This window comes from Carettochelys insculpta, chromosome 29 (assembly GCF_033958435.1).
Source record: "Carettochelys insculpta isolate YL-2023 chromosome 29, ASM3395843v1, whole genome shotgun sequence".
Taxonomy (NCBI): Eukaryota; Metazoa; Chordata; order Testudines; family Carettochelyidae; genus Carettochelys; species Carettochelys insculpta.
In genome coordinates this window covers 11448218-11466469 of record NC_134165.1, presented here as the reverse complement: position 1 = coordinate 11466469, position 18252 = coordinate 11448218, and the positions used below count along the sequence as shown (strand labels likewise).

Below are 18252 nucleotides of genomic sequence, written 5' to 3'. Positions count from 1 at the left end.
AGCTAATGGCTCCAGGCTGCTTCTGGCCACCCAGATAGTCCAGCCAGGACAAACAAATCTGTTTAAAAGTCATTAAGCTGATCACCCTGTTGTCTGGGTTGGGGCACCAGTGATGGCCCTTATTAGCACACTTAAAACTATGAACAGACATATGCTCCATATTTCTAACATCACACATACAAGAAAGGTACGTGCATAAAGATAGGATAAGTATCAGAAAGGTGGCCGAGTAAGTCTGTATCTTCAAAAACAAGAAGTCCTGTGGCACCTTATAGACCAACAGATATTTTGGAGCATAAGCTTTTGTGGGCAAAGACCCGCTTCATCAGGGTATACAGATTCAGCAGACTGTAACATTAATATGATAGGTTACAAGAAGAATTTTGTCCAAAGCATCTGAGTTATGCATATTTATATTCATAAGCCAATTTTCATAAAGTGCAGGGGTGTTTTATCACAGGGTGTAAGTCTTTTGAATGCCCTGTGCACCAGGGCACAGGGAACTTGACTGCAGGGGCTTCAACATACCCAGTCAGAAAAGTGGCTCATCAGAGAAGGGCACTCATTGGGATGGAGCAGGACCCGATACTGGTGGGGTGTGAAGAGCATGCTAAACCTCTGCCCTGGGAGCTGCTGTGGAGCCTCTGGGTTTGGGTTGTGAGCAAGCTGCAAACTACTCACCCCTTGCCTGTTACATCAGAGTTTAGCTGAGGACCAGAGAGGCTCCCATCTACTAGCACTGTGTGGGGCTTTGGCACATGAAAGGCTTGGCTCTTCCTGGCCACTGCCCTGAGCCAGAGGGTCTTGGGCTTTCCTGGGGCATTGGCTCAGCCTACAAGCCAGGCTTTTGGCGAGCTCAATGCTCAGATCATGGGTTGGCTCTTCAGTTAGTGCCAGGAACAGGACAGGCTTCTCCATATTGCACCCTCATGGGACAGCAGGGATTTTGGAGGGTGGGTAAGCCTGTAAGGAACAATAGGTGGGCAGCAGAGGTGGCTTACCACTTCACCCAATGCTAGCTAGAAATGTGATGGAGGGCATGACCCTGCTGCCAGCAGGGGCTGTGCTGATGGGGCTAGCTGCTTTCCCTGCTGGTTTATGGGCTGCATTTTTGCTCTACGCCCTGTCTTGTATACCCACCCTTTTCACTTGCCACTAGAATTCCTGCCACTCCTCATGATTTGAGCAGGTAGATGACAAGCAGAGATCTGGCCAGCAGCAGAACACATCAGTACTGATTTGAGGGGAGAGGGGAATACATAAAATAAGTCACAATTTGCCAATTTTTAAGAAGTTGGGACACCTTCAGGAGGCCTTAAATATAGGACTGTCCCTCTAAAAATGGGACATCTGGTCACTTTACCTTTTATATAAAAAAATCAGACTTGTTTTGAATACAAGAAAAGTGAGGTTGACTCAAACTATTGTACATTCATAATAAGTCTGAACAGTTTTCTGACTTGTCTGATTTTACTTAAAAAACTTAACTCAAAACAGACTATTTTTTAAGTTCAGGTTGCTCTGTGCTGTTCTCCCTTTCCCAATCCCTGAGGAGTAGAATTAATCTGTTTCTAGAGAAATTTGAGGACTACTGAAATTTCCTTTCTTTAATATAACTGTAGGACTCATAGTTGTGCTAGTAGTTGACCTTCATCTAAATATAGACAAGCCTTCTGAGTGTCTAGTGGTTGTTTGGGTGTCTAGTGTTTGTCTAGTGATTGTTTGTTTGGATGACTAATTTATGTACTGAGATTGCACAAAGGTGGCAGAGAAGGCTAGTGTGCAAGATTAGACCATGTAAATTGAGTTTTATAACTCAAATTTTAAAAAGTTGCATATTGCTTCAGAATCCCAGGCATCCATGGAAAAAACTACTGAACATTTAACTTGATTGTTAGACATATCCACATCTCACAGAACTGGAAGGGACCTCGGGAGGTTGTCCAGTCCCCTGCCCTGTTGGCAGGACCAAGCACCATCTACCCCCACCCCCACCCTTTTTTCTTCAAATCTTTGTCCCAGATCCCTAAATGGTCCCCTGCAGGGTTGCACTTGAACCCTGGGTTTAGCAGGCTAATGCTCAAGCCACTGAGCTATGAATCCTATGACAAACCACACAATTAATCTCTATGAATGAGAGACTTTAATATGCCATAAAGGTGTTGCCAAAGATTATGAAAAGATAGAGGCAGGTATGGTTTGTATAGGGTGGAGTTATGTACTGTGTTTGATCCCCACTGGTCTTGTCAAAACTGTCCATTCGTGACCCAAAAGCAAGTTGCAGCACACCATAGTTAGCTTATAATAGGAAATCTGTGTTACTGGACAATACTACTGGATTAAAATCTAATTTTTCAGGTAGATCTTAATAATCTACACCTCTTCCAGATCTGCGAAGCATGAATATCATTCAGCCATATCAGAGCCATTTCCAGGCTTCTTGCAGTAGAAGAAATTAAACTGCAGTAGTTACATTTTTCATAGCCTTAGCATCAGTAAAGCACAGACACTGGCCTGGTTATATAGTCTGGCTTTCAGGGAATAACTGTGTAGGCTGGAAGCTGTGCAGCCTTGGAAAAACCCAGGTCGGGAGAGGAGTGCATGTGCTTGACCACCCAAGAAAGGTGGGGGTGAGTAGTCCTCAAAGGGCCACAGAGGGGAAATACAGGCACAGTGACCCTGACATGTGACTCATATAGGGTGGGATGTATGATGTGAATTATTGTTAAGAGCCAACATTAGTGAAAGTAAGTACCACGAAAGGGGAAAGCACCGAGAAAAGGCTTGCCCTCTTTGAAAAGGGTTAGCAAAAAAAAAAAAAAAAGTGGTGGGTTGGGGTGGAAATAAACTATGAATAGCTAAAGAAAAATCAGCTAGCTGAGCTATGCAGAGGAAGGGAGCTTAGTACTGAGGACTATAGATAGTTGGCTTGCTGTGTCTTTCTACAGTTGCATGTGCAAAAGAGAAATGATTGCTCAGGTTTGCAGGGAACATTGAGCCCACATGCAGAGCCCAGGAGGAGGGAGGCCTATAAAAGATGACTAATGGCAACTGTGTTCCATTGAGATTGAAGGCACTGGTGCAACAAGAACTGTGGATGGCTCAACAGTTAGGTCAGTTGAAGGAACAACTGGTGAGGGAAAGCATGCATCAGGAAATCAGACTGCTTGCAGATCTGGAGCAAGAGAGAAGGCTGGGAGAAACAGCATTAATGCACCAGGGAGAAGGAAAACTGTTGCTATTAGAGAGAGACAATGAGTGCCAAGGTCAGCTCAAGGTGGACAGACTGTGCCAGGATAACCAGAGTCCAGTCCCAATGAGTGGCATAGGCTCCAAATTATTTTCCTTGCTTTAGAAAGCAGGGATGACATGGGTGTATTGCTAAATGCTTTTGAAGGGGTGGGGGGAGGTACATTGAACTAGGGAAGAGAATGATAGGTGGTTCCGTTACCGTCGGGGCAAAAGGCTTTTTGGATAGTTTCACCCTTACGGACAGACGATTAATAAATATTATGAGCACTTTATAAAAAGCTTTGCTACAAAAATTTAAATTGCCCCCTGAACTGTATACTTGAAGGTGTGGTGCAGTTCAGGGGGAAAAGGAGACCTGGCCTTTGCTGAGGTTTCAGCTCTGAGTAGGAGGCATATAGGAAAATGGGCAGCTTGGTTGGAGGGCTTTCGTGGTCAATAAGTCCAATGAATTTAGTGAGTTTAGAACAGTCCTCAACTCTTCCATTCCAACCTAAAAACTCAATTAATAGACAAATCCTGGGTTGCAGATCTCTCAGCTCACCTGTGGGAGAAGGTTTGTATTTAATGGGGAGACATTTATTAGATGGAGAGAGACTGGGAATGCTGAGAGATTTTTAAGCCTTTTCTTGCAAAACGCAACCAAATGCTCTGTGGTCATGTCTACACTTACTAAAAACTTGGAAATGGCCATGCTAATGGCCAAATCAAAGAATACTAATGAGGTGCTGAAATGAATATTCAGCACCTCATTAGCATGCCGCTGGCCAAGGCACTTCAAAAGTGCTGCAGTTTGCTCACCCACCGCTCATCTACCTAAGGATCTCTTCCGAAAGGACCCTGCCAGCATCGAAATCCCCTTATTCCTATCAGCTGGTAGGAATAAGGGAATTTTGATGCTGGCAGGGTCCTTTTGAAGAGGATCCTTGTGTAGACGAGCTGCGGGTGAGCAAACTGTGGCACAGCTGGTGACGTGCTAATGAGGCGCTGAATATTCATTTCAGTGCCTCATTAGCATGGCCATTTCGAAGAATACTAATGGCCAAATCAAAGTTTTCAGTAAGAGTAGGCAGCCTGTGTGTGTGAAATCAGGATTAAAGCTCCTACCATGAGTCTTTTCTCTGCCTATAGCACAGATTTCTATATGGATCTAGGAAGAGTCAAATGATCTGAATTTAAGGAGTTATCTGACCGCAGATATTTTTACCATGCATCAAATGATGTCTCTCCCTTACTCAACAGAATATCTCCCTGGGCTGACCAAAAGTTCTCTTCTTGTGTTTTTTTGTGAGGGAGGGATCCATATGCCAGGAAACCATCCCCCCTTTTTTTTAATACTGGCTGTTACTATAGCCTATGGTGATCAAAGTGCCTAAAATCCTGGCCATAACTCGCTTGCTTTTGCTGGCAGTGAAAGTGCAGCTCTTATGTTCTTACCTAATCAAAAGCATCACTTTTTTTAAATTTACTTTATCTTTTGAATTTTAATGAAGATTCAGGCATATTCTGCATGGGTTGCCACTTCCTAAAGCTCATCCTTAATCTGTAGGCCTTGAATTCTGAATTTACCCTGCTTTCCCACAGAAGCTCTGTATTTAGCACCTGAGCAAGTGGGAATTGGTGGGACATCCCACTGTTAATTGCTGCAGTGATGAATGTGTAAGTAGTGAATGATTTGCCAGCAAACCATTGTTCTCTAAGACTTGCCTTAAGTACCTCTCAGTTCTTCAGTGCTGCATGCACACTTGTAAGACCCTGCCATAGCTGAACGGCATTTTTATTTTAACTACTTGGATTAAATTAGTTCTTCAGCTCTTTACTTGGTCCTCATTCGCCTACTTGACAGTTCAGAGTCACAGCACGCATTATTCTTGCCATTCTGTCTAATTTGGCTACATTTTCACATTTAATAAGTGGTCCTGGTGACCTTTAAAGACTTACAGATTTAGTTTATTCTCAAAGTGGCTCTTACCCCCAAAAGTTCATGACCCAATACTGTACAATTTAGTCTTTAAGGTGCTCCAGGATTGCTTGTTCTTTATGAAGCCACAGATTAATGTGGCTATCCCTCAGAGACTGTTTTTGCATTTGTTATTTTTAAGTGATGGGATGAAAGGATTTCGTACAACCTCCCTTTCCCTGACTTTAGGAATTGCTGAAATTAAAGCTCTGATGGCCCAAAGTTTGGAAGCCAGTAAATCAAACATAGCTGTATTGGCTTCAGTGGAATGGTTTAAATTTACACCATTTGAGGATTGAGTCCTGATATCATGAGGCATTCTGGGGTTTGGCATAATACTTGAAAATTGGTTTTGTAACCCTTCTATTTAATGCCAGATGCCTGCTAGAAGGGCTGGGTTCAACTCCTGTGGGGTTTTCCTGTCAAGGATACAACCAACCAGCTCAAGCCCCCACCCAGTGGCCTGGGACAGTTTCACCCCTGTGCTCGGTGCCTGTAAGGCGGTTCTCCCCCCTGCCCCCCGTCGCAAGCACAGAGTCTGAGATAGAAATGGCTTGTTTAATGACCATAATCTACCCCAAGCTTACAGTGACAGATGCAGTATATCTAAGCAAAGAAGAGACAAACCCCTTTACCAAGATACCATCCCCATATGCAGTAGAACCAAGTCTCTTGCTGGGTCTCTTGGCCCTTTACCCCACATGCAGTTACAGGGTGTACCTTCTGCAGTGCAGTCCCAAAGCCCACAGATACATTGCCAGGGCAGTACTAGCTGTCCACTTGTCTGCAGCCTCCCCTTGCTCCTACTGGGCGCCCACCGGTCCGCCGCTGCTCCCAACCCCACTCCACTGCTTGGGATCACTGTGAGGCAGAGCCCTGTGATTTCAGCTCTGCATGGCCCCAGCTGCTACTCTGTGATTTCAGCTCTTTATCTCTAGTGTGGGGTTTCACAAACAATCCAGCTGCATCTTTCAACAGGTGGGGAGGGTTAGTCAAGCCAGTCTTATAGCTATAGGGCCAAGGCATAGGCAGGGCCAAGACGCTCAACCAGTACCGTTCCCCTCCTCCTTTACAATGCTTTAAACCAGGGAGCCCTGTGTAATCAATGTCTTATAACTGCCCTGTCCCCCACAACAACCCAGAGCATTGGTGAGATCTCGCAACTCCCACACTAAGTGTCAGCTTAAATTGTGATTTTTACAACTACATGTTTACAATAAACCAAATCTAATGGTTTACTTCCTACCCATTAGGCTTTGCCTGAAAAGGTATCACACATGCACACCTTTGCATTCTCATGCAAATGATCTCTGGGAGACACATTCCTCCCAGCCTTCAGCAGCATTGTTCCTTCTGCCACATTCCCTACAGTTTTTTTAAAAGCTGCATGAAACTCCTTTTCGTTCAGCCTTCTGTTTCTCCTTCACCTGGCTGCTTGTTTGTTTCCTCAATATGTGTGTTTAGTTTAACGGTTTATATGTGTTCCTGTATCTTCTCAAGATGTTTAAAATTCTGAGCCTAGGATTTGCTTAATGCAAGGAAAACTCCTCCCTACCTCTTAACTTTTGTTGTTTTTTCCTCCAAGTATTTCGGAATATGAGGTACGGGAAACACACTACATAGCATAAGAAGGCAAGAAATAGTTTCCGAAAGAAAAAGGATTGTTGGTTAGGAGTGAGAGATGCAATAACTAAATCTAGCCAGGTACCAGAGGAAGCAAGAAACTGGGTTTTAAAATTTGTGTGTTTTCACCTGAGATTTGAAGGGAGATTGGGAGGGGGAATTGATGGTTCGCTTGCTGGGGGAACTGTCAGTCCAAGTAGGTATAAACTATAGCAGATCAGCAACCTCCAGGATGGGTGCCATGAATGGCACGTGAGACGATTTTCATCGGCACATGAGGCAGGAACTCAGCCCCGCCTCCATCCTGTTCCAGGCAGCCAAGAGCTTGCTCAAAACCATGACACCTCTGGATTAACAAAACGCTAGCTAATGCTACCAACCAGCCCCTAAATAGTAAAACTCTGTATCTTAGTTTATGAAGCAGCTGTTCTAAGTAGGACTATTAGTGACTTTAAAAAGTATCACCAGCACTTGGACCATACATAGAGATCCCGATGTCAAATTTTGGTGCTCCGCCTTGGAAAGGTTGCTGATGTCAGCCCTGAACTATGGCTTTTTTTTAACTAAACAAAGTGATGATCTTTGAGGCTAAGCAAGTTAATTGTCTACTCTCCATTTCCTTCCAAAATTCAGGAAGGAAAATTGTCACCTTCTCCAGTAATTGCATTATTTAATTTTAAATGTACTTTGGGATAGTTAATATGAAGGATGATAACTTCCATTATGGACCTTCACTTTCCCATGCTAGTAAAAAGTCTCTGGGGGCAGCCGTGTTAGTCTGTGGCTTCACAAGTAACAAGAAATTCTGTGGCATCTTATAGACTAACAAATTTAAAAGATCATGACCCTTTGTGGGTAAAACCTATCTCTTCAGATGTCAATGGAGTGGAAAAACTTCTTCAGATCACAGACCACTGACTCTTAGACAAATCAGTTGGGGGTCACACAAGTTAAAAGTCCCCCCCCCCAAAAAAAAAGCAGGGAGAAAACTCCCTGACTCTAGTGGGGGTCCAGGGCTATGGGGTCTGGGTGGGATGGAGGGAGGGTATAGGAGGAGGCTGGGAATGGGGGTGTGTGGATCTGGGTAGCAGTGGGGTGCACAGGTGTGCAATCTGGGCCAGTTATGGTGTAGGGGCAGGCTGTGGGGGAGCTGTGTGGGTGAGGGGGTGCAGGAGACAACTGGGGTGTGGGGTCTGGGTGGGATGAAGAGCACAAGAGTGTCTGGGGTATAGAGTCTGGAAGGGATGGGTGAGGGGTCTGGGAGGAGGTTGGGGAAGGGTACAGGTGGGAGGGAGGGCACAGAAAGGGGCTGGGAGTGGGGTTCCTGATGGGAAGGGGCAGAGGAGTGGTCAAGGGGTATGTGGTCTGGGTGACAGGTAAGCACTTACCTGCTAACTCCCAGACCTACATGGCTCTGTTCCCTCTCCCACCATTCCTGGTACCCTTCACTGCATGAAGCTGCTCCTTTCCCCACCCCAACCTCTGGTTGGGGGAACGGAGGTGGAGCCTGGAGCCACTCCCTGTTCTCCCTGCCCTGAGCAGAGTCAGTGGTCTGGATCTGGCCCTGGCTTGCCTAATTCTACTCACAAGGCTCAGGCTCTGCACTCCCAACCCGACCACAGGCCAGATGTACGAGCCCAGAGGGGAGCCTTGAGGTCTGGATCCAGACTGCAAGTTATGGGTTTCCTGCCACTGGTTTATATTTCAGAGAACTGGAGGGAAATGTGGGGTGTGTGGGCGGGGGGAGAGGCTAAAAGAATGTCAGTTGTAGGGCCAACTAATGGAGCAAATTAAGGTGGATGTATCTCAATATCAAAGGTGGGGAAATTGCCATTGAAATGCAGACCTCTATTCAGGCCAAGGTTAATGGTGTTAAACATGTAAATGAATTCTCATTCAGATGTCTCCCTCTGTAATCTTGTGGTAACATTCTTTTGTGGAAGAATAGCTACTTTAAAATCTATGGTTGAATGTCAAGGGAGGTTAAAATGATCACTTAAAAGTTTGTGTGTGTGTGACCATTTCTTATGTCAGATTTATGTCCATTTATCCGTCAGCACACTGACTGTCTTGTTCATCCAATATACAGGCCAGGGGGGCATTATTGGCGCACACTAGTTGTTCTTGTTTATGATTTGTGAAAGGGTGGAACTGTTTCAAAGAACAGAACTTTCCCTCTATGCCATCCTTGCCATATCCTGGAGTTAACTGGATGTGAATATGTTGCCCCTTGGAAAGCAGCAGTATAAACAGATGGGTACTGCAATTACGTGAATAGTAATATCAGTATGGAAATCATGTTAACTAAGCTAAAGGCAGACTTCCCAGTGGAAGAAGTAGCTTGGGAAAATAATTGTTCTAGAAAAGAAATGGAAATTAAAAACAAAATATAAAATCCCTACTTGCCTCTTTTTTTTTTTTTTTTTTTTTGTCCAACTGCATGTCATATCTCTTACCCCTGCTATCTTATTTGTATTTGGTCTCTAAAGACATCTGCCACTGATTATTTGTGGAATAAAAAAGCAGTCCAGTGGCACTTTAAAGACTTAATTTATTAGGTGAGCTTTTGTGGGACAGGCCCACTTCTTCAGACCATAGCCATACCAGAACAGACTCAATATTTAAGGCATAGAGAACCAAAAACAGTAATCAAGGCTGACAAATCAGGGGAAAAAATCATCGTTGCTCACCTTGATTTTTTTCCCTGATTTGTCAACCTTGATTACTATTTTTAGTTCTCTATGCCTTAATTATTGAGTGTTCTGGTATGGCTATGGTCTGAAGAAGTGGGTCTGTCCCATGAAAGCTCACCTAATAAACTATTTTGTTAGACTCTGAAGTGCTACTTTACTGCTTTTTTTTGTTGTGATAGTATATAGACTAGCACGGCTCCCTCTCTTTTACTGATTATTTGTGGATGAGTTTTGAGTTTGTCACTAATGACAAATATTGTGCAGAACAGATGGTGTTTTATGGAAACAAGTGATACACAGATCCAACTTCTAAGAAACATTTAAATGCTCTCCCTCTTGACCAGATGAGAGAGTGCTCTGAAGAATTCTTACCCTTGGAGTTCAAGGTGGGGCAGTGCACAACTATCTAGCATCTTAGCAATTGTTCTTCTGAGTCCACAAAGCTTGCACCCAGGGACAAAGTGTTACTCCCCCACGCTCCTGTGTTTTGTATCAGTGGGAGTGCCACTCTGGTGAGATGACCTACCTTATTTGAAGCGTGTCTCATGTTGCTCCAACACTGCTATATTGGGATTCTAAAGAGCCTTTAACTTGTCTGTTCCCTGCTTTCCCTAATAAGTATATTTCTTACCATGAGGAGGAGATTCCCAACATGGATTTCCCAACCTCTCTGATGATTGGGTGGATTCCCGATGGTGACAATTCTAAGGGGGAGTTGTGCAGGGGCAAGGTGGGAAATGAAGTTTCAGATTGCTGCTGTTTAAGTGTATATCTTTCCCCCATCTGCGTCATTCACTTGCCTCATTAATTTTCATACAGGAAGTGTTCCTACTTGAGTTCTCTGTCTTGACCAGGGTCGTCCTATACGAGACCACTTGTCTGGACTCCAGGAATCTAATTATTTGACTGGTGGGTACAGCACACTTTCATATGGCTTTTGGCCCAATCAAGTACCTGGAAACATTTGCATAACTGAGGAATGAATGAACCGGTATGTGTGTGACTCAGACCTCTATGGGTGGAAACCTGTGAAAGATCTTTGCTTTTTCCCCAGAGCAGTCTACTAGACTAGTCCAACCAGTTCATGAGGTGTTGCTTAGTGCCAATGACTTTGTAAAATATCACCCTGTCTCTAACTTGCTGAGCTATCCTCTCAGCCACCCCAGTAGAGAGAACATTCTCCAATTGCAGCTGACCTCTGCTAATATCCTTTAGACCAGTAATTAGCATGAGACATTATTAGTGGTCCTGTCGCCCCAAACAGACGTTTGTGTTACCATAGTTTGGATCAATGTTGAGCTCCTATTTTTTGGAGCCTTTATTCAATGTGTATTAGACTTCTAAAGGAGGTCATTAGACCCTGGATTTGAAAGTGATTAACATGTACACTATTTCAGCACTATCTCTTTCGAATCACATCCAAACAGTGCTACCACTTAGGTGTCCTAGTATCTCAGGCAGATTTAGTCCCTTGAATTGATCATGGGAAGCAAGAAACAAGTTGATGCTTCCTGAAGTGATGGATGGCTTGCTTGAAGCAGGCTCCTTTTTGATTATCATAGAATCATGGAACACTAGGACTGGAAGGGACCTCGAGAGGCCATCGAGTCCAGCCCCCTGTCCCAATGGCAGGACCAAGTACTATCTAAACCATCCCTGTTAACATCTATCTAACCTGTTCTTAAATATCTCCAGCGATGGAGGTTCCACAACCTCCCTTGGCAATTTGTTCCACTGTTTGACCACCCTGACAGTTAAGAACTTTTTTCCTGATGTCCAGCCTAAACCTCCCTTGCTGCAGTTTAAGCCTGTTGCCTCTTGTTCTATCCTCAGAGGCCAAGAAGAACAAGTTTTCTCCTTCCTCCTTATGACTCCCTTTTAGATACCTGAAAACCGCTATCATGTCTCCCCTCAATCTTCTCTTTTCCAAACTAAACAAGCCCAGTTCTTTCAACCTTTTTTCATAGGTCACATTCTCTAGACCTTTAATAATTCTTGTTGCTCTTTTCTGGACCCTCTCTAGTTTCTCCACATCTTTTGAACTGCAGTGCCCAGAACTGGACACAATACTCCAGCCTGAGGCCTAACCAGCACAGAGTAGAGTGGAAGAATGACTTCTCGTGTCTCGTTCACAACACACCTGTTAATGCATCCTAGAAACATGTTTGCTTTTTTTGCAACAGCATCACACTGTTGACTCATATTTAGCTTGTGGTCCACTATAACCCCTAGATCCCTTTCTGCTGTACTCATTCCTAGGCAGTCCTTTCCCATTCTATATGTGTGACACTGATTGTTCCTTCCTAAGTGGAGCACTTTGCATTTGTCCTTATTAAACTTCATCCTGTTTACCTCAGCCCATTTCTCCACTTTATCCAGATCCTTTTGAATTATGACCCTGTCCTCCAAAGAAGTTGCAACCCGTCCCAGCTTGGTATCATCTGCAAACTTAAGTGTACTTTCTATGTCAATATCTAAATCGTTAATGAAGATATTGAACAGAACTGGTCCTAAAACAGACCGCTGCAGAACCCCACTAGTTATACGTTTCCAGCAGGATTGAAAACCATTAATAACTACTCTCTGGGTAAGGTTATCCAGCCAGTTGTTCACCCACCTTATAGTAGCCCCATCTAAGTTGTATTTGCGTAGTTTATTGATAAGTATATTATGTGAGACCATGTCAAATGCTTTACTGAAGTCTAGGTATACCACATCCACCGCTTCTCCCTTATCCACAAGGCTCGTTATTCTGTCAAAGAAAGCTATTAGATTGGTTTGACATGATCTGTTTTTAACAAAACCATGCTGGCTGTTCCCTTACCACATTCCAGTTGCTTGCAGATGATGTCTTTAATGACCTGTTCCATTATCTTCTCTGGCACAGAAGTTAAGCTGACTGGCCTGTAGTTTCCCGGGTTATTCTTGTTCCCCTTTTTATAAATGGGTACTATATTTGCCCTTTTCCAGTCTTCTGGAATCTCTCCTGTCTCCCACGATTTTCCAAAAATGATTGCTAAAGGCTCAGATACCTCTTCTATCAGCTCCTTGAGGATTCTAGGATGCATTTCATCAGGCCCTGGTGATTTGCAGACATCTAATTTTTCTAAGTAAATTTTAATTTGTTCTTTTCTTATTTCAACTTCTAAACCTACGCCTTTTTCACTAGCATTCTCTATGTCAGGCATTCCTTCAGATTTCTCAGTGAAGACCGAAACAAAGAAATCATTAAACATGTCTGCCATTTCCAAATTCCCTGTTACTATTTCTCCCTCGTCACTTGATACTTTACACCTCAGACTCAACAATGGTATCAATTTCCCTATGCATTACAAGGACAGTCTCCCTATCTTTGATATTTGTAGTGATTCCAGGCAGTCTGCTGAACTTAATAGACACTTGCAGTAAGCATTTTTCTTCCTCTTCTGTCCTATTTAGCTGATTCATCAGTTTTTATTTCATTTTTTATTTTTCAGTCTCTCTCTTAAATCCTCTTTGTCTCAATCCTCATTTATCAGAATTTTCCAGATCTGGGTCTGGCCCATGAAAGCTTGTCACCAAACAAATTATTTTGTTGTGGGTACAAGATGGCTTTCTTGTGTTGTGAAGATACAGACTAACACAGCTACCTCTCTGACTACTCTGGTGCCAATTCCACTTCATGGCATCTTTTGGTCTTTGGTTGAATACATGACCTGACATTCTCCTGACTTGGGATGACAGTTACCATCAGAGGAGATCCTGGAACTGGCAGATACCTATGTGACAATTATTGGACCCCATGTACCATGTTTCTTTTGTGGAATGCCCTTGCCCTTTGGAACTCCCTTCCAGAAGATAATGAGCAAGTTTTGATCCTACCACCTTCTGAATGGCATTATGAAAGAATGTGTCCTCCAACCAAAGACAAGAGCACACATTCCGTGCCCTCTAGCAATGCCATCAGAATGGAGAAGACTGCCCTGTGGGCTGAGTTTTGTTTTACGTTTTAGGAGAGATCCTGGGGATGGTTGCTTGCAAATAAATACCAACTGCATCAGTTATGAATATATGTATCTAGTGATCTTATGCCAGTAAATGATCTCTCTTTATTTACCCTGGTCATTTTAAAAACTTGTATCCAATGGATAATGTGGGAGCACAGCAAGAGCCTCTTCGTTAATTGTCTGAGTGTTTTTTTAATAGCTGCCTACAGTAGCTTCACAGCCTACAAAATAGGCTTTTTTTTTTTTTTTTCCTTCAATGCTTTAACTTTGCATAAAGCGAGCTGTGGAGGCTGCGGTACCTCCTTAACATTCTACGTTAATGTTCTTTAGTATCAGTTAGTTGAAGTAGGCAAGAAATTCTGTGAACTCTAGTGTTTTAGACCCATGTCAAGTACCATAAGCTTTCCCTAGTGTGTTGAATATTCAACAGAGGAATTCTTTTAGTTAGCTTCAGCTGCTCAATGGCACACCTGCTATGTAAGTGTGATGCTCTGACTGCATTCTCAACCTATGTCCCAAATAATTTTCATCACCTTCTCTGGTTAACTTTAAAAGCAAGGAGCTGTTGACCTCTGACAAATCTTCCCGTTTTTATTATACATTCCATTATAACCTAGTATATTTATAAAGCATTAGATTTTTGTATCATTTGCACTGGTCTGACCTATTAAGTGTCTTGTACCTGTTCCAAGTGCTCAGGAAATAGCCCTAGCTGTTGCTGGAAGTGGAAAGAAACCTGCTAGGTCCTAGGTGGCAAAAGTAGATAGGGGCTAGTTTGTGCTAGGCTTACCCATCAAGCTCCTTTGTGAAGCAAGAGCCACTTTTAATCCACGGAGCAAAGTCTGAATAGTTGTTGATTTGTGCTCTCTGAAGAGCTACTTTTTCCCCTCTTTGTGTTGTGAATGACATGGTGGCTAGATAACAAGTTGAACTTCATATTCACAGAATCTTACAGACTGAGTTACTGATGTCTACCAATGTATATATATTTCCAGCGATACCCAGACTTGCATACTAAAAATAGTTGCGTTTGTGGTCTCTAAGTATCTTAGAAACTGGGGGCAAGATTGAAAGGAGTGGGTGGGTCAGTTTTTGAGACTGTCAGTCACTCAAGAGTGACTGCTTAGCACCTCTACTAAATTCCTGTTTTGTTTTTAAAGCATTTTATCTATTTTTTGTCGATTTTTACATTTTTATACTTGCAGGAAATTATGGAAGGAAATAAAATATTTAATGAAAAATAGATTCAAAAAGCTAACGATTTACAATGGTTGAAACACAAATTAACTTTGTCAAAATATGCAAAGTAAATTATCAGTAAAAGTCAGTTTCACCATACAGACACACACTGACCATTTACAGGTAAGAAAAACTTGAGAACTGAATATTTAATCTTCCAAGCTTACATATATTGTTACTATTGAACTATGCTCCCACCAGGTAAGTATATGTTAACAGCACGTGTTCTGTAAACAGCTGTTTTAGTACTTTATTAGTCACTCAGGGATGACTGCCCTACCCAGAGCTTTGTGGATTTATGAAATTTAGGAGGGAACAAAATTATCCATATAGTTTAACAAGATTAATGTGACAGCCTTTAAATTGCTAACCCTTTCTCTGGTGTGGCTGTCTTGCTGGAGACACATTGTATAACTGTCAAAACAAAAAAGCAGTAAAGTAGCACTTTAAAGACTAACAAAATAATTTATTAGGTGAGCTTTCATGGGACAAACCCACTTCTTCATACCGTAGCCATACCAGAACAGACTCAATATTTAAGGCACAGAGAACCAAAAACAGTAATCAAGGTTGACAAATCAGAAAAAAAAAAAAAAAATCAAGGTGAGCAAATCGGAGAGCAGAGAGGCTAGGGTTGGGGGAGTCAAGAATTAGATTAAGCAAAGTGTTTGTTCTATTAGTCTGGCTCTCTTTTTTTCTGGGAACAGATAGTCTTATCTGCCAACTGGCACGTAGCACTGTAATCCACTTGTTCAGAATTCTCCAATGTGTGTACCTCCTAGCAGAACTGCAAATCTTGACTAGCTACTTGATTGTTACTTTTTTTTTTTTTTTTTTTTTTTTTTTTTCAGAGAATTTGGCGGTGGGGAGTGTTAAATCTGATGGCGGGGGGGACCTTCAGCAATGTTTCTCTTTTTAAGTGGACCTGCAGAGGCAAGTCAGTGACTGTTTCATCCTTCCGCTTTCTGACACAGATTTGTTGCAGTACACCAGAGAGACTCTGGAATGAGTGGTGCTTTAGGTAGTATCAGAAGTGGTTTGGTATCTTTTCTTTTGCCAACATTTCACTATGGGTTCATCCATCACATATGAAGGAACAGACTGGCTCTCAGAATTCTTAAGAACTGAAAGAGCTTGGGTTATTTGAGTCAAAAGAAGGCACAGAATTTGTTTTATTTCTTCCATGTGCTGGCAGTTTTAGATGTTCAGGTTGCGTCAAAAGTGAATTATCCCATGTGACTTCCTCAAAGCATCCTTCCAATTGCCAAGTATCCTTACTCACCAAAAATAAATAAAATCAGACATCCATGCAGACCTCTAATCTAATAAAACATTGACACGGAGAATTTAGTTTCCCAGGCAGGATATCTACTTTTCTATAGTATTATACAAGTGTTAAGTTCATACACAGTATTTGAGTTCTATTCTTTTTTTTTTTTAAATAAGAGATGAGACCATAACAAAACTCTGAATCAAAATGCTCCCAATGTATTTGTAAGCACCAGGAAACTAATACAATGATATATAATGGTCATTAACAAAGGAAAAAAAAATCAAGTAAACCAACCTATTATCTTTCTTTGGCAGGATAACAAACCTTGGAAGTAGAGGCCATCAGTAGATGTGATTAGCTCAGTTCTAGTAATGGTTTTTGTCCTGCTGAATATGACATTAAATATTATAGAATACATGATTCAGTCCTTCTGTTTTACATTTTATTCATCAGTATTTCTAAGCTGATTTTATGCTTTCAATATACTTTTAAGCCTTCAGAAACTAATCATTCCAGATTAGTACATATTTAAACTCACTGAAACAGACATTATTTTAAATTAGCCAGCCAGAGCAGTTTAGTATGTTCATAAGTTCATTGTTTTTTGAAAAAGGAAACACGAATTTATTTGATTTTTTTTTTCATAAGACATGTTTTATGAAATTTCACTGTACAGTAGAACCCTGAGACATGTGTTAATCTCAGGTTAACGTGACTGAGTGGTGGGCAGCTGGCACCTGGCTCTTGGGTGCCTACCACTCAAGGGAGTCAGGAAACTGACCAGTGCAGCAGCTCTGGTCAATTTCCTGGCTCCTGTTAGCAATGGAGAGCCTGGAGCCAGGCAGTAGCTCTCCGCCACTCACAGGAGTGGGGAAACTGGCCAGCCCTGCTGCACTGGTCAATTTTCCAGCTCCTGTCAGTGGCAGCAGCCTGACTCTCACTGCTATCAGGGGCAGAGAGTAAGGCTGTCACCCCTGGCAGCAGCCAGGAAGCTGACCAGTGCTACTGACTGGTCAGTTTCCTGGCTCCTCGGAGTTATGAGAAATTTTGACTTACACAGGATTGTGCAAGAATGCAACCTCTGCATAAGCTGGGGGTCTACTGTATTAGATTTATATTTTTAAAGTTGGCCAGCTGTTATGTCCCACCCCCATTTTTTTTATTTCCCACTTTTCACAGCTGTGGTTTGCTAAGCCAAATCCCAATAATGTTCTATCCCATGTTAGACAACTGTCTTTCCCTCCTTTCTTTTAAACACCATAGTCCTTAGGACAATAAGAAATATAACCAAATTCAACTGGGATAGTACATAAGTATAGATTGGAGAGGCTGAGAATTTCCTGCCTCTTACTGGCCTTCCATTTTTCCTATTCATGCACGCTTTGCAGCTTGCAGAAGTCTCCTGCATAGGAGCCTGCAACAGGGACAACTAGAAGAGTTCCTATTCTTTTGCTTTGAGTCCAAAGAGAAGTCCAAACACAAATCTACTAGGTCAACGTGGTCTGACCCAGATGCAACAAAAGATGTCCTGCTGCATGGTAATACTAGGAAGAATTTGTTTTGGTGCACACACTGGAGCTAATGTCTTTAAAAAGCCGTCTGAGGTTTTTTTATCAGAATATTCCAGAGCTGAAGAAGTAGGTCTGTTCCATGAAAGCTCATCACCTAACAAATTATTTTGTTAGTCTTTAAAGTGCTACAGGACTGCTTTTTTTTTTTTTTGTTTCGTGAAGATACAGACTAACATGGCTACCTCTCTGTGGGTTGTTTTTTTACTTTGCTACATAGCACTTATTTGTGAAATGCACATCTAGAGTGGTTATTTCTCAAGTCGTTAGCATTTGCCCATCAGAAGCAGAATGCTGACTTATCACAAGAAAAAAAGCTATAGCTGTTTTTTTCTACAAGGAAGACTGTCTTAGCTAAAGCTGCTTAGGAACTAGAATTTGTTTCCTAGGTTACCTCAACTTTTCAGAGTGAAAAGCCAAAATTCCCCATGAAACAAATTCCAAAAAAAAAAAAAAATTTTTTTGATGGAATCTAGAAGTGTAGGACTAGAGGGGGGCGTAGAGAGTCCAATCCCCTGTCCTGAGGCAGTTACTGAGGACTACCTGGGCCACAGGTGGGAAAAATACACCCAATGGGCCAGTTTTGGTCTGCCAAACACTTGGATCTAGCTTTTCGTGATATTCTGGGCCATCTGTGGCCCAGAGAAACCCTGGGGCAGGT

The 18252-nt window shown here is 42.4% G+C and overlaps 1 protein-coding gene across 10 annotated transcripts in view; it reads left to right on the top strand.

The window, feature by feature from the left end:
* VDR (vitamin D receptor) overlaps positions 1-18252 on the top strand; it is a 106168-nt gene that overhangs the window by 11840 nt on the left and 76076 nt on the right. For 5 of the 10 annotated variants that reach the window (XM_074980118.1, XM_074980124.1, XM_074980119.1 and 2 more), the window contains one exon: positions 10345-10434. The exons of the other annotated variants lie outside the window; for them this stretch is intronic. The gene's annotated coding sequence lies outside the window, so the exon portion shown is untranslated. The remainder of the gene's footprint in view (positions 1-10344; positions 10435-18252) is intronic. 10 annotated transcript variants of the gene reach the window in all.